At 44.4% G+C, this 13,233-nt stretch overlaps 1 protein-coding gene across 1 annotated transcript in view; it reads left to right on the top strand.

Moving 5' to 3' along the window:
• Window positions 1-374: 374 nt before the first annotated feature.
• The window catches only part of SSUH2 (ssu-2 homolog), a 34,600-nt gene continuing 21,741 nt past the window's right edge, over window positions 375-13,233 (top strand). Inside the window, exons 1-3 of the mRNA XM_012554403.1 lie at window positions 375-442; window positions 11,539-11,641; window positions 12,639-12,715. The gene's annotated coding sequence lies outside the window, so the exon portion shown is untranslated. The remainder of the gene's footprint in view (window positions 443-11,538; window positions 11,642-12,638; window positions 12,716-13,233) is intronic.

Genomic DNA, 13,233 nt, shown 5'->3' with positions numbered 1-13,233 from the left:
TATCAAATTTTTCTATACAAGTCTGCCTCGCAGAGACAGGTGATAGAGCACAGTGATCAAGCACTCAGACTTGAGAGGCAGATGAGGATTTGAATCCCAGCTGAGAAAGATGGGCATGAAAATAGTGTCCATCTCATAGGGTTGCAGAGGGGACACATGTAACTAGAAGCACCCAGAAAGAGCTTGACAGCAGGAGGCACTTGTGAGTAGGAGCTCAGAGAACGCTTGTTGATTGGGTCCAGAGCAGCCGCTAGATTTGACACGGTGCTTCCCTGTAGATGTTTCCCTCTGTTGTATTCAAATGGAGAAACAATGGGCCCCTGTTCTGGGAGGGGCTTGAGAGCGGTCTCTCAGATCCAGGGTGGCCTGAACCAACTTGAAGGGCAAACACCTCCTTGGCTGGACGTCTGCACCATGGACAGGGACCTGAGCGAAGATGACAGTAAGTACAAGCCCGGAGATGGAGTGGGGGACCTCTGTAGTTAACACTGTACAGAAACCTTCCATCTGCCTTTCATACTGTTTTAAATTTTGCTTGTGCATTGGGATGAACATTCCCTTCATTTCATTCCTGTGCAAAGCCAATTTGCAGTCTGCAGTCTCTGCTTCCATTATGTGCTTCTGGGCAATGGAGAAGGATGTAAAAAGCTAGCACGAGGACTTTTCTCCCTAACTACTGTAACACATCCAAGCCTACAGTCTTATATTCTTTTTTCCTTCCTTTCTCTAGTTAACAATTTCCCCCCCAAGAGCCAAAATGTAAGTGTGGATTTCAGGATTCTTATTTCAGTCACAGTTGGGTTCAGCTCTTAGATGAGGTTAATTTTAAAGAGATGTCGTGAAAAGTCTTCACTCATGATCTTCCTGTAGCTAAAAGCCTGTCTATCATTGTTGTTGTTAGGTGTTGTTGGCTGATTCCAACTCTTAGTGATCCTATATACAACAGAATAAAACACTGCCTGATCCTGCACCATCCTCACAATTGTTGCTATGTTTGACACCATTGTTGCAACCATTGTGTCCGTCCTTACTGCTCATGAAACATAGCCCGGGTGACCCCATCCTGTCATTGCTAGAACAGAAATACAATGGAATCTGAGGACTATTTAAAACCATGAAGAAGGAAATGATATTTTAAGAAGAAATGTGCTATGTCTAAAAAAAGGAATTTTTGATTCTGGATTTGGAACAGGCAGTGTGGTGAGATGGAAAGAGCATTAGACTGGGAATTGGGAGGCTAAGGCTGAAGTCCTGGCTCTGCTATGAATTGACCGTGTGATCTTAGGAAAGTCACTTAACCTCTCTGAGCCTCAATTTCCCTATCTATAAAAGGAGATTGGACCAGGAGTTCTTAATTTTGAGGACCATGGAGGGGACTTACTGAAAGTGAGGGTAAAATGTTGTGTGAATGAGTTTTTTGGGGGGTGGGAATCAGGAGAGGGGGCCACAGCTTTCATCTGAATCCCAGAGGGACCTGAGATATTAAAACATCTTCACAGTCACTGGATTTGCTGATCTCAAAGGTCCCTCATGGACCCAATTCTCTTTATTGTCTTGAATTTTGGTATCTTAAAGTTTTATGTTTCAGAGCTGAAGTAGAATATAAAATGAACCTGTGCTAATCTTAGAAAGAGTTAAATTTAAATTTTGTTGGAATCTCCTTTCATATTGAATTGGGAGATTGTATGGAGATATTTTAGCATGTTTTTGAGCAGGACCTAATTTGATCTCTGATATATTGGAAATTGTGTATACATAGTTTTGTTCTAATAAGCTTCTATAAAACTTTAACGCCATCTTTTTCTCTGAAACATTGTTCTTTAGCAGTCTTTCCATTTATAATTTGAGTCTCTCTTAGTCGTAATGGATTAGGTGAGATAGAGATTCAAGTCCAAGCTCTGCCTCCTAATTGCTGGGTGAACTTGTTCAAGTCACTTAACCTCTCTGGGCTTCATTTCCCCCATTAAAAATACAGATGATGTAATTTTGCTGAACTGGTCAAGGATTGATTGGTTGTAATGTGCCTAACACATCACCCAGCCCAGAGGAGGCATGGAGTAAACGTTGACTCTAGGAAATTATCAGATTATATGCCCAGAGCTTTAAAATTAAGCTATTAGTGGAAAATATGATGATCACTGTGATGTTTCTCTTTGGGCATCATGCCTGTAGGTAAGCAAGGTGAGAACAAGGTAAAAACTTCAGCTTTCTTAGAATTCTAAAAGCGCTCATTCTGTCATAAGGCCAACCTAAGTGCTAGTTTAGAATAAAATCAGATTTCAAGTCAGCACTTAGGGTCTACTGAAAGCTGTAAGATTGTCCAGAAAACTTTTTAGAAACTGAGTTGATGAAATCTGAACTTAGGTAAAGGGACACTACTACAGGACTTCCATAATTTAAATGTGCCTTCTTAGGTGAGAGATGGCTGCCCACTTTATCTGATTGAGTGCACCCATCAGTTTTCAGGTATATAATGCAGACAGCTTCAGATAAAGAAAACCTTCCTCCAACAGAGAGGACGTGTTCCAATGATACACTTTGGGACAAAGTAGGAATGGGTAGGGACATACTGGGAGGCAGCATCCGTGTGGGGGGAACCTTGCAGGCCTTTTGGCACCGCCACTGTTGGGGCTGGGATGCTTCCCACAGCATCCCTGACTGGGGCAGCATCCCTCCCCATCAGCTGGAACAGCTCCAATGATGAGCTGGTTCCCCTTCCACAACCAGGACTATCAAAATTTCTTCCTTTCGTTGAGTTGACGTCTCTTTCCTTGGAGCTTCTAGTCTTTGGTCTTGATTCTAACCTGCAAGGCTGCTCAGAACGTGCTTGTTCCCTGTTCAAGTAAGAGCCATTCAAAGTCTTCTCTTTTCCACCTTAATCAGGTCTTGTTTCTTCAACAGTCCCAAATGTAATGTGGTTTCAGTTACTCTTCTTTCAGAGTGTGATATCCTAGCACAGAATGGAAGAGAAAAAAAACCTTCCCTTATTCTATACACCAAATCTCTAGCAATACAACTTCTTTTATTGTAGACTGAAAACCTTCCCAGAAATGGAGGGACAAGAGCCTCTTCAAGATAGGCTGTGACTAGAGCCTCTGTTAATTTCAGGAGGAGGTTGCCGTGGTCCAGGACGTAAGACCTAGGTGGCATCACTTTCCTCCTGTGTGGTTGGGCATTGGTCCAGGGGAGGAGGGGACAGCGGGGTTGAGAGCTATTGAGAGCCCTGATCTGAGGCTACACTATGGTCTCCATCAATCCCAGTGCTCTGGAGACAGACTCTCCCCTCTCCCTGGCACCCAGACCAGCTCTGCTCACAAAAGTCTTATTCATTATAGAGCTCCCAGCCTGGAGTTGGAGATGTGAGCCTGGATCTGAAGCCATCACGGTATCTTGGTGGGAAATGACACTGGACCTTTTCTGGAGAGCTCAGCCACTGAGAGCCTTGGTGACTGACCATGGGGCCTCATCACTCTTCACACATCCATTAGGATGGAGGCACAGCCACCAGGAAGGCAGGTCTTCCCTGGCCGGTTGGCCCTAGCCTCATGGGGTCCCCTCTAGTCTTTCCTGAAGGTTGTCATGTTTTTGGAAAGGAGTTGTGGGTCATGGAACACTGAATGAAGAAATGCAGTTTCTCCTTTGGGGAGTGTGTGAAAAATAAAAAGCTTTGATGACATTCTATTACAGCTTAAAAACCTGGGTGGTGCAAATTGTTAATGCACTCAGTTGCTAACCAAGAGGTTAGTGGTTTGAGTCCACCCACAGATGCCTCAGCAGAAAGACCTGGTGATCTACTTCTGAAAAACCAGTCATTGAAAACCCTATGGAGCGCAGTTCTCCTCTGAAACACATGAGGTTGCCATGAGTCATAATCACCTCGGCAGTAACTGATTTTGGTTTTACAGCTTAAAAAAGATCTCCAGGACACTCTTGAAGCCCTTTTACAGAGCCTTCTCTTATCTGTTGTCCCATTTGCTCCTCTCAGTGACTGTGCTCCCTGAGCCCTAGAAAATTAAGTTATCCTTCCCCCCAAGACTACATGGTAGGTTAGGTGGTTTGCCCTGTGGCCATGACTTGGGAGACGAGAATGAATAAAATATCAACCAGCTTTCAAGGTGTTCAGATCTAGTGGTGGAGGCAGACCTCAAAATGACTTTTTACAAATAATTTTTATAAAGCCATTTGGCCAAAGTGATGATAGAAAGTGGAACAGAGTACTAAGGGGCAGAGAGAAGGGGAGCCAGAGCCAGCAGTCTTTGGAGGAGATGGGGTCTGGGCTGAGTCAGGCAGAGGGAGGTGAGCGGGGGGTGGTGAGGGCAAGAACAACCTAAGCAAGTGTTGGGAGAAATGGCACCACGTGTGTGTGAGGATGAAACAAACATCAGTGCCATGAAGTAGAGAGGTAGAGGGAGCCCTCAGAAAGCCCAGCCTCCATGTGGCTGTCTTGGCACAGAAATGTTTTCTAAGAAACATGAGTTATACATCCCAAATAATTGAAAAACAATTTCAATATTTGCTGCATTTCCTCTTGACAACACCAAAAGGAACCTACATAACTCAAAGCAAAAAGTTTCCAAGAACTGCTTTCCCCATTTCTCTTGCTGTTGATCTCACTCACTTGGTGGGCATTTACTACTCAAAATATTTTTTCAATGACTCCACCCCAAAGCTCCCCAAATTTTCTCTCAAGCCCAAGCCAAACTGGTTGTCTTGTCTGTCTCTCTTCTCCCTTTCTGTTCTGTTCTTTTCTCCACTGTTTTTCCCTCCAACATACCAAACCAAAACCAAACTTGTTACCATTGAGTTGATTCCAATTCATAGCAACCCTATGCTTTTTCCATTACAGGAGGAGGCAAGACTCCTTTCTCCCTGTCCCATTATCTGGTATGGGCCAGGTAATATAGGTCCTTATCTGCCAAGTTCAGGACCTTAGATTTTAGTCATAAGTAGTTGTGAGCCACTGCAGAGTTTAGGTGAGAAGGTGATGCTGCTAGGTTTTCTGGTCTTGCTGGGAAGTCCTTTAAACAGAGTAGCCAATTATTTGTTTGTTTGCTCTTCTTGGCAACATAACTTCCTCCTTCACTTTATATTATGATCACCTGAATCTCTCTTGCATCATCTTAAATATAAGTCAAATCACAAGGCATTTATGCACACGCACTGTATGCCACCCTGTTAGGTGCTTTGTGCACCTATTATTTGTGTGTAACTACTGTATGCTCACTCTATGTTAGGATACACAAGAGAGGGTCCCTGTCCACAAGAGGCTTTCATGCCTCTTGAAGGAAACAAGGTATGAAAAACAAACAAAAAAAAAAACTAAAGTAAGATTCCATGGAGAGACATTTGAGCAGAAAAATGACATGATTTCAATGTTTTTAAGATGATTAATCTGGAATCAGGAGCAAAGGACGTAGATTCCTTTCATCATCTGAAATAAAGGGAATGGCATTTAAAAAGAGAAACTCAATGGGATTATCCACCAGTTATGTCTTTCTCCACAAGAAAAAGTTCCTTTTTATACAAAAGAAAAAATAGCTTTTGGCTGGAAAGCAGACACTGCTACCTTGGTGACTCTTTTTGAAGTTTATTCAACAACCGTTTTCTGCCATTCTGCAGAGTAATAAGATATTGAGCAAAGTAGGAAGGTCATTGGACTTGGAGGCAGGATCTGAGTTTTAAGTTCTATTTCTATATCTGCTACTAAATATGTGAGCTAGTTGCCTAAATCACATCTCTGAGTCTCATTTTTTTCTTGTATGAAATGAGAATAACAGTAGTTGTCGTGAAACTCAAAAGAAGTCATGTCTGCAATATCCCTTTGTGAACCATGGGATGCAATGTGTGTGTTAGGAGGGGGTGGCCCACCTGGACTGCTGCCCGGAGACTCAGCCCCAACACCATGGAAACAGTGACTTGGCTGGTGGTCCCTCCGTGTGCCCCATGCTGGGTATCACACAATGCCCAATGACGTCCACATTGCTATTGTGTCTGTTCAGATCTGCACAGGAAATGATCCATCCTCCTGCAGTTCAGCCTCAAGTGCTTTATTTTTGTATGTAACATAATGGCAAGATTAATTTAGCTCTGACAAGTTATGAATGCCCTGAGAGGTCAGGGTGGCTCCCAATTGATGGATGAGGCTGTGAGTTTCCCACCTCTCATTCTTCCTCTCTTCCTGTCCCCTTTGTTTGGTTTCCAGCAGGACATTGCAGTCACACGACATTGCCTTGTCTTCTTGTCCATGGGAGTATTGATGCCTCAGTAGACCTAACACTTCTAGGCGGGGGACCCTCTCCCAGGAGAGGAGGCTGCGATGGCCTTTCTTTCTATTTTGACATTTTCACTATTGCCTCCTGATAAAGGGAGGCTCTGGTTTAATGCAGCACAAAGACAAAGACCCACTCTCCTCAGGCTCAAGGCGTTGCCTGAACATTTATTATATGCCAGGCATGGGGCCAAGGACTGTGCATACTTTGTCTCATCGTTGTTAGCTGCTGTTGAGTTGGCTTCCCAACTCATGGCGACCCCATGTACAACAGAACAGACCATTGTGATCTGTAGGATTTTCATCGGTTGATTTTTGGAAATAGATGGCCAGGTCTTTCTTCCTAATCCATCTTAATCTTAGTCTGGAAGCTCTGCTGAAACTTGTTCAGCATCATAGCAACACACAAGCCTCCACTGATAGACAGATGGTGGCTGTTCATGAGGTGCATTGGCCAGAATTATACCCGGGTCTCCTGCATGCAAGGCAATAATTCTACCACTGAAACACCACTGCCCTCTCTTGTTTCGTTGTTGTTGTTGGTTGCCGTTGAGTTGATTCCAGTTCATGACGACCCCATGTGTTTCAGAGTAGAATTGTGCTCCGTAGGGTTTTCAAGGCTGTAAGCTTTCGGAAGCAGATCTCTAGGCCTGTCTTCCAAGGAGCCTCTGGATGAGTTCAGATCGCCAACCTTTTGGCTAGTAGTCGAGTGCTTAAGTGTTTGCACCATCCAGGAACTAGGGAATGAAAATCATCTGCTCCACTTCACAGAGGGCGCTGAGTCCTGAAAGGATGTACAACTTGTTCAGTGTCATGTATTACATGCAGAGAGCAGGGCTCAGACTCCTGTGTGTCAGAGCCCATGTTCTTAACCACTTGGTCTTCTGGAACTCTGAGTCCAATCAACCTGACTACTGTTCAGCCCTAAATTTCATCTTTTATTCTGACAACCGGGCTCATGAGAATTGCAAGGAAGTGCAAGGGCCCTGGCCCCAGACAGGTTCAAATTCCAGCCTCCACCCTCCTGACCCCCCTTATGCCAGTCCATGAAGGTGAGTGTCTAGATCGGGGAGGGGGGGACAGGAAAATCTGACCCACTGCCTGTTTTTGTAAATAAAGTTTTACTGGAACAAAGTCATGCTTATTCAATTATGTATTGTCTATGGCTGTTTTCATGCTACAACAGCAAAGTTGAATAACTGAGACAGAGACCATACGGCCTAGAAAGCCTGAAATATTTACTTTCTGGCTTTTTACAGAAAATGTCTGCTGATCACCTAGGTCCTGGTGACTAAACTAGCTTAGAATGCTAATAAACTCATTAGAAGCAAAACAATATTGAGAACTAAAGTTCTACTAATAATTCCTGATTATCATGTTGGGGATCTTGTTACACATTTCAGAAACCAAAAACCAAACCTGTTACTGTTGCATCGGTTCCAACTCATAACGACCCTATAAGACAGAGCAGAATGGCCCCATGGGGTTTCCAAGAAGTGACTGGTGGATTTGAACCACCAACCTTTGGTTAGCAGTTGATTACTTTAACCACTGCACCACCAGGGCTCCTTCATTACGCATTAGCTGACATCCATTTGAAGCTTTGGAATGATGTCTCTTTAGGTCACATCTATGTCTATTCTAGCTCTTTCACCTGCTTCTCAGCAGATCCACCAGTTAGCCCAGCTGCCTACAAAGGTGGTTCATTCCTGCTTAAAAGGGCATTCTACATATAGAAACCTTCCTGTATTCCAGCTTCCTTTGCAGGTTCCTTGCAAGGAGGAAAAATGTTGGGGAGAGAGATGTATTTCTTACTGTAAGAGGGTAAGGGTATTCCTAATTTGGGGTGTGGGGTGTGGGGTGGAAAGTGTTGTTCATTTATGTTAATGATACCTTCTTCTCCCCCATCTGTTTTTGGTCACATTTCAGGATATCAGTCTTCCTCACTCCTGACATCTCTCCTATCTAGATCAGTCTAGATCACTCTAATTTAGAACAAGATCTGTTTATTCTTCTGGCCTTTATATTTATTAAACTTGAAAGTACAGGACATATTATTTTTGTGTGTGTGTGTGGAGGTAAAGAGTTAGAAGGAGCCCTGGTGGCACAGTGGTTAAGTACTTGGTTGCCAACTGAAAGGCTGATGGTTTGAACCCACCCAGTGGATCCATGGGAGAAAGACCTGGCGATCTGCTCCCGTAAAAATCACAGCCTAGAAAACCCTACGTAGCAGTTCTGCTTCGTCACATGGAGTCGCTGTGAGTCAAAATTGACTCAACAACACCTAACAACAATAACAAAGAGAGGTTTTAAAGAAATGCAAGAAACAAAAAGAAGGGTCTAGGAGATGAGTATCAGCAGGGAAGTAGGATTGGAGTATGCTTTAATGACTGAATGCAATAAGAATTACCTTTCACTGACCATTGAACAACCCTCCCTTTACAGTCAAATTCCTGTGAGTGAGTTAGCCACTAGAAAGACAGAACTGAGGGGTTGTGTATTCTAGCATGAGGGGCTTGGGAACAGGTTTGAAGGGTGACCCAGTGGACTAGAATTGGATAAGGAAACTTTATCATGCTTCTAATTCCACAGCTGTGCAACCTAGGAATATTGGAGAAACCTCTCTGAGCCTTAGCTCCTCATGGAAAGTGGGGTCAGAAGTCCTGCCTTCCATACACCAAGGGCTGGTGGGAGGGTAGGATAAGGCAACAGGCATGGGAAAGTGCTTTATTAGCTGTCTTAGTTGTTTAGTGCTGCTATAACAGAAATACCTCAAGTGGATGGCTTTAGCAAATAGAAATTTATTTTTTCACAGTCTAGGAGGCTAGAAGTCTGAATTCAGGGCACTGGCTCTGGAGGAAGGCTTTCTCTCTCTGTTGGCTCTGGGGGGAAGGTCCTTGTCATTAGTCTTCCCCTAGGTCTAGGAGTTTCTCAGCACAGGGATACTTCTAAAGGATACTCTCTGCTCCCGGCTCTTCTTTCTTGGTGGTAGGAGGTCCCTCTCCTCTCTGCTCACCTCTCTCTTTTATATCTCAAAAGAGATTGACTCAAGATACAACTAATCCTGTAGATTGTGTCCTGCCTCATTAACATAACTGCCTCTAATCCAGCCTCATTAACATCACAGAGGTAGGATTTACAACACATAGGAAAAGCACATCAGATCACAAAATGGAGGACAACCACACAATACTGGAAACATGGTCTAGCCAAGTTAACACATATTTGGGGTGGGGTGGGGCACAATTCAGTCCATAACATGAGCTAACAAGTACTTCTTTTTTTTTTTTTTTGGCCCCAGAATCTTTTTTTTTTTGAATGGCTATTGTTTTTAATTTTTTTTTATTGTTGTACTCAAAGTGAAAGTTTACAATTCAAGTTAGTCTCTCATACAAAAATTTACACATGCATTGTCATGTGACCCTAATTGCTCTCCTTGTACTGTGACAGCACACTCCTCTTTTCCACCCCTGACTTCCTGTGTCCATTCAACCAGCTCCTGACCCTCTCTGCCTTCTCACCTCACCTCCAGACAGGAGCTGCCCACAAGTATCATTTTATGTTCCATAGTCCAGTCCAATCTTTGTCTGAAGAGTTGGCCTTGGAAATGGTTTTAGTTCTGGGTTGACAGAGAGTCTGGGGGCCATGCATTCTGGGGATCCTCCAGGCTCAGTCAGACCATTAAGTCTGGTCTTCTTATTAGAATTTGAGTTCTGCACCCTACTTTTCTCTGTTCCATCTGGGACTCTCTGTTGTGTTCCCTGTTAAGGTGGTCATTGGTGGTAGCCGGGCACCATCCAGTTCTTCTGGTCTCAGGCTGTTGCAGTCTCTGGTTTATGTGGCCCTTTCTGTCTCTTGGGCTAATAATTTCCTTGTGACTTTGGTGTTCTTCATTCTCCTTTACTTAAATGGCTGCTCAATAGCTTTTAAGAACCCAGACGCCACTCACCAAAGTAGGATACAGAAATTTTCTTAATAAACTTTGGCTAACAAGTACTTCTGAGGGGCCTGTTCATACTATACTTTCCTCCTTGGAGTCTCAGGACCATATGTATCTATGTCACAGCCTAGCAGGTCAGGAGGAGGTTTTAAAACAGATATATAGTGAGCAATTTTTCCATAAGGTTTTGCCTCATCAAAAGTAATGGAAAGAACATGAGGTTTGGGGTAAGACAGACCTCAGTTTGAATTCTGCTCCGCCACTCACTAGCTGCAAGGGCTTTCTGAGCCAATTTCCTCACTGGCACAATGGGACTAGTATGAGTATGTCAGTTATGACCCAAACTGATTTCTTGGAGGAAACACATGTGAAGGGAGAAGGAGAGAGGGAGCTAGAGTAGGCAGGAAAGTCATCAGATATCAGTGCAGGTCTGACACCCATGAAAAGAGACAGGGAAGGAAGGAGATGGAGTAGGAGGAGTCTCAGACTGTGGTATAGCCCTGAGAGGTTTGCCCATTAGAGGAAGCTGCATAACAAACTACTACATGTCTCAGTGGCTTAAAACAACAATTTTATTATATCTTGTGATTTTGTGGGTCAGGACTTTGGGCAGTGCTCAGCTGGATGATTCTTCTGCTCCATGTGGTGTCAGTTGGGCTCACTCAGTGGTCTGGGCCAGAGAATCTAAGATGACTTTGCTTATATGCAAGGTGCCTTGCTGGGGGAGACTGGAAGGCTGGGCTCAGCTGGGCCCCTCTGTAGGTTGTCTTAGGGCCTCTCTACCTGGTCTCTCCAGCAGGACAGTCTGACTTCTTACATGACAGCTCAGAGCTCAAGAGTGAGTGCTCCAAGAGGCAAGAAGGGGAAGCTACCAGTTTATTAATCACTTTCATTGCATTCTCTTGGTTGAAGCAGTCACAAGCCTGGTTCAAGAAGAGGGGACACAAAGTGACCTCTTGATGGGAGGAGTATCAAAGAATGTGCGGCCATCTCTAATACATACACCAGTGTCTAAATCCTAGGGTCGTGGAATGCCATAAAGCTTAGAAAGCACGTATCGTGGTGGCTGGCAGAGTAGGTATCTGGAAAATAGGAGCTACCATTATTAATATTTTCGTCATCATTATTATTATTATTGCTGCTACTACTACTACCTCTGTACTCCCTGCAGACATACTCTGTGCACCTAAGGTACCAGAGTGTGACTAGGTAAGTTAAATGGGCAGGTTTTTTATAGTCCATGCACCCTCAGTTTTCAGCCTCCTGTTGGTTGTCATCATCACCTCTCTCCTCCTGCCCCGAAGGCTCAGGACTATTTGTCTTTCCTCAGGTGTGGTGGACCTCAGCTTCGAGGCTGAGAGTCCTCTGGCGCCCCCCACTGAGCTTCTGGAGAGACTGCCCAGCTATGACTGGCTTCTTCAAGGGAGTGGTAAGTCCACGTGGTCTTGGTTCCTTCAGCCTCTTCCTAGGGCTCCTGTTGGTTGGTGGGGAAGTATCTGGAACAGGCCAGTGCTGAGATAGCCTCTTTTCCCTTGGGGGGCACCCTAGGAAGACCCTTCTGGCTTTGGGCTGTCTTTGTCATGGTTGGGTGGTGTATGAGTTTCCTAGGGTTGCCATGACAAAGTACTACAAGCTGGGTAGCTTAAAACATTAGAAATTTATTATCTCATGGTCCTGAAGGCTAGAAGTCTAGAATCAAGGTGTTGGCAAAGTTAATTCCCTCTAGAGGCTCTGAGGAAGTATCTGTTCCATGCGTTTCTAATAGCTTCTGGTGATAGCTGGTGATTCTTGGCGTTCCTTGGTTTGTACATGCATAACAGTTTTCACATGGCTGTCTTCTCACTCTCTCGTTCTCTGTGTCTCTTCTTCTCTTTTATAAGGGCACCCCTCATATTGGATTAGTAGTCCCCTACTTGCATATGGTTAAGAGCTCAACTATTAACCAAAAGGTTGGCGGTTCGAACTCACCCAGGGGTACCTCGAAAGAAAGCCCTGGTGATCTACTTTGGAAAGATCACAGCCATAAAAAACCCTGTGGAGTACAGTTCTACTTTGCATACATGGGGTTGCCGAGAGTTGGAATTGACTTGACGGCAATGGGGGTAACTCCAGTATGACCTCGTGTTAGCTTAAATGATAACATCTTCAAAGACCATATTTTCAAACAAGGTTGCATTCACAAGTGCAGGACTTCAACATCTTCTTGGAGGATACAATTCAATCCACTATAAGTGGGGAGGGGAGGAGATGGGCGCAGGTCCTCTGTCCATGCACAGTCCATGACCAAGTTCATTAAAAACCAGCATCTTTCTTTTTATTCTTTTGTTCTTTCTCCTATTCAGCCAGTTTTTACTTCTTTCACCCCACAAATATTTGTTCCTTTGAGCTGGGCTGTCAGGACCCTGAATCCTCTCCTCTCCTCCAGGACAGCAGATATTCTTCCCACCTTTGGAGGCCCCAGGGAGATCCCAGGAACAAAGGTCCTGGTCCTCTTTCCTGGAACACAGGTGAGTTGCAAATGTTGCTCTGGTGACCCCCTGCATTTCCACACATCAACATTGCTCTCAAGAGGCATCCTTGGGGACTTCAGGGGCCATGGCTCTCAACCCTGACAATGCATCATGATCCCTTGGGGGGACCCTTCCTATCCCAGACCGCATAGATTCGGGCCTGGGAGTCTGAATTTTACCATATTCTTTATGTCATTTGGATACTGTCTTAGTCATCTAGTGCTACCATAACAGAAATACCACAAGTGGATGGTTTTAACGAAGAGAAATTTATTTCCTCACAATCAAAGTAGGCTAAAAGTCCAAATTCAGTGTGTCGGCTCCAGGGGAGGGCTTTTTCTCTCTGTTGGCCTGCTCATCAGTGTTCCCCCAGACGAGGAGCTTCTCGGCACAGGGACCCCAGTGCAAAGGATGCGCTCTGCTCCTGGCACTGCTTTCTTGATGGTATGAGGTCCCCCTGTCTCACTGCTCACTTCTGTCTTTTATATCTCAAGAGATTGCCTCAGGACATAATC

This window comes from Trichechus manatus, unplaced genomic scaffold, assembly GCF_000243295.1.
Source record: "Trichechus manatus latirostris isolate Lorelei unplaced genomic scaffold, TriManLat1.0 scaffold00001, whole genome shotgun sequence".
Taxonomy (NCBI): Eukaryota; Metazoa; Chordata; class Mammalia; order Sirenia; family Trichechidae; genus Trichechus; species Trichechus manatus.
Note: the sequence above shows the minus strand (reverse complement) of the source record. Positions and strands in the feature narration are given on the sequence as shown.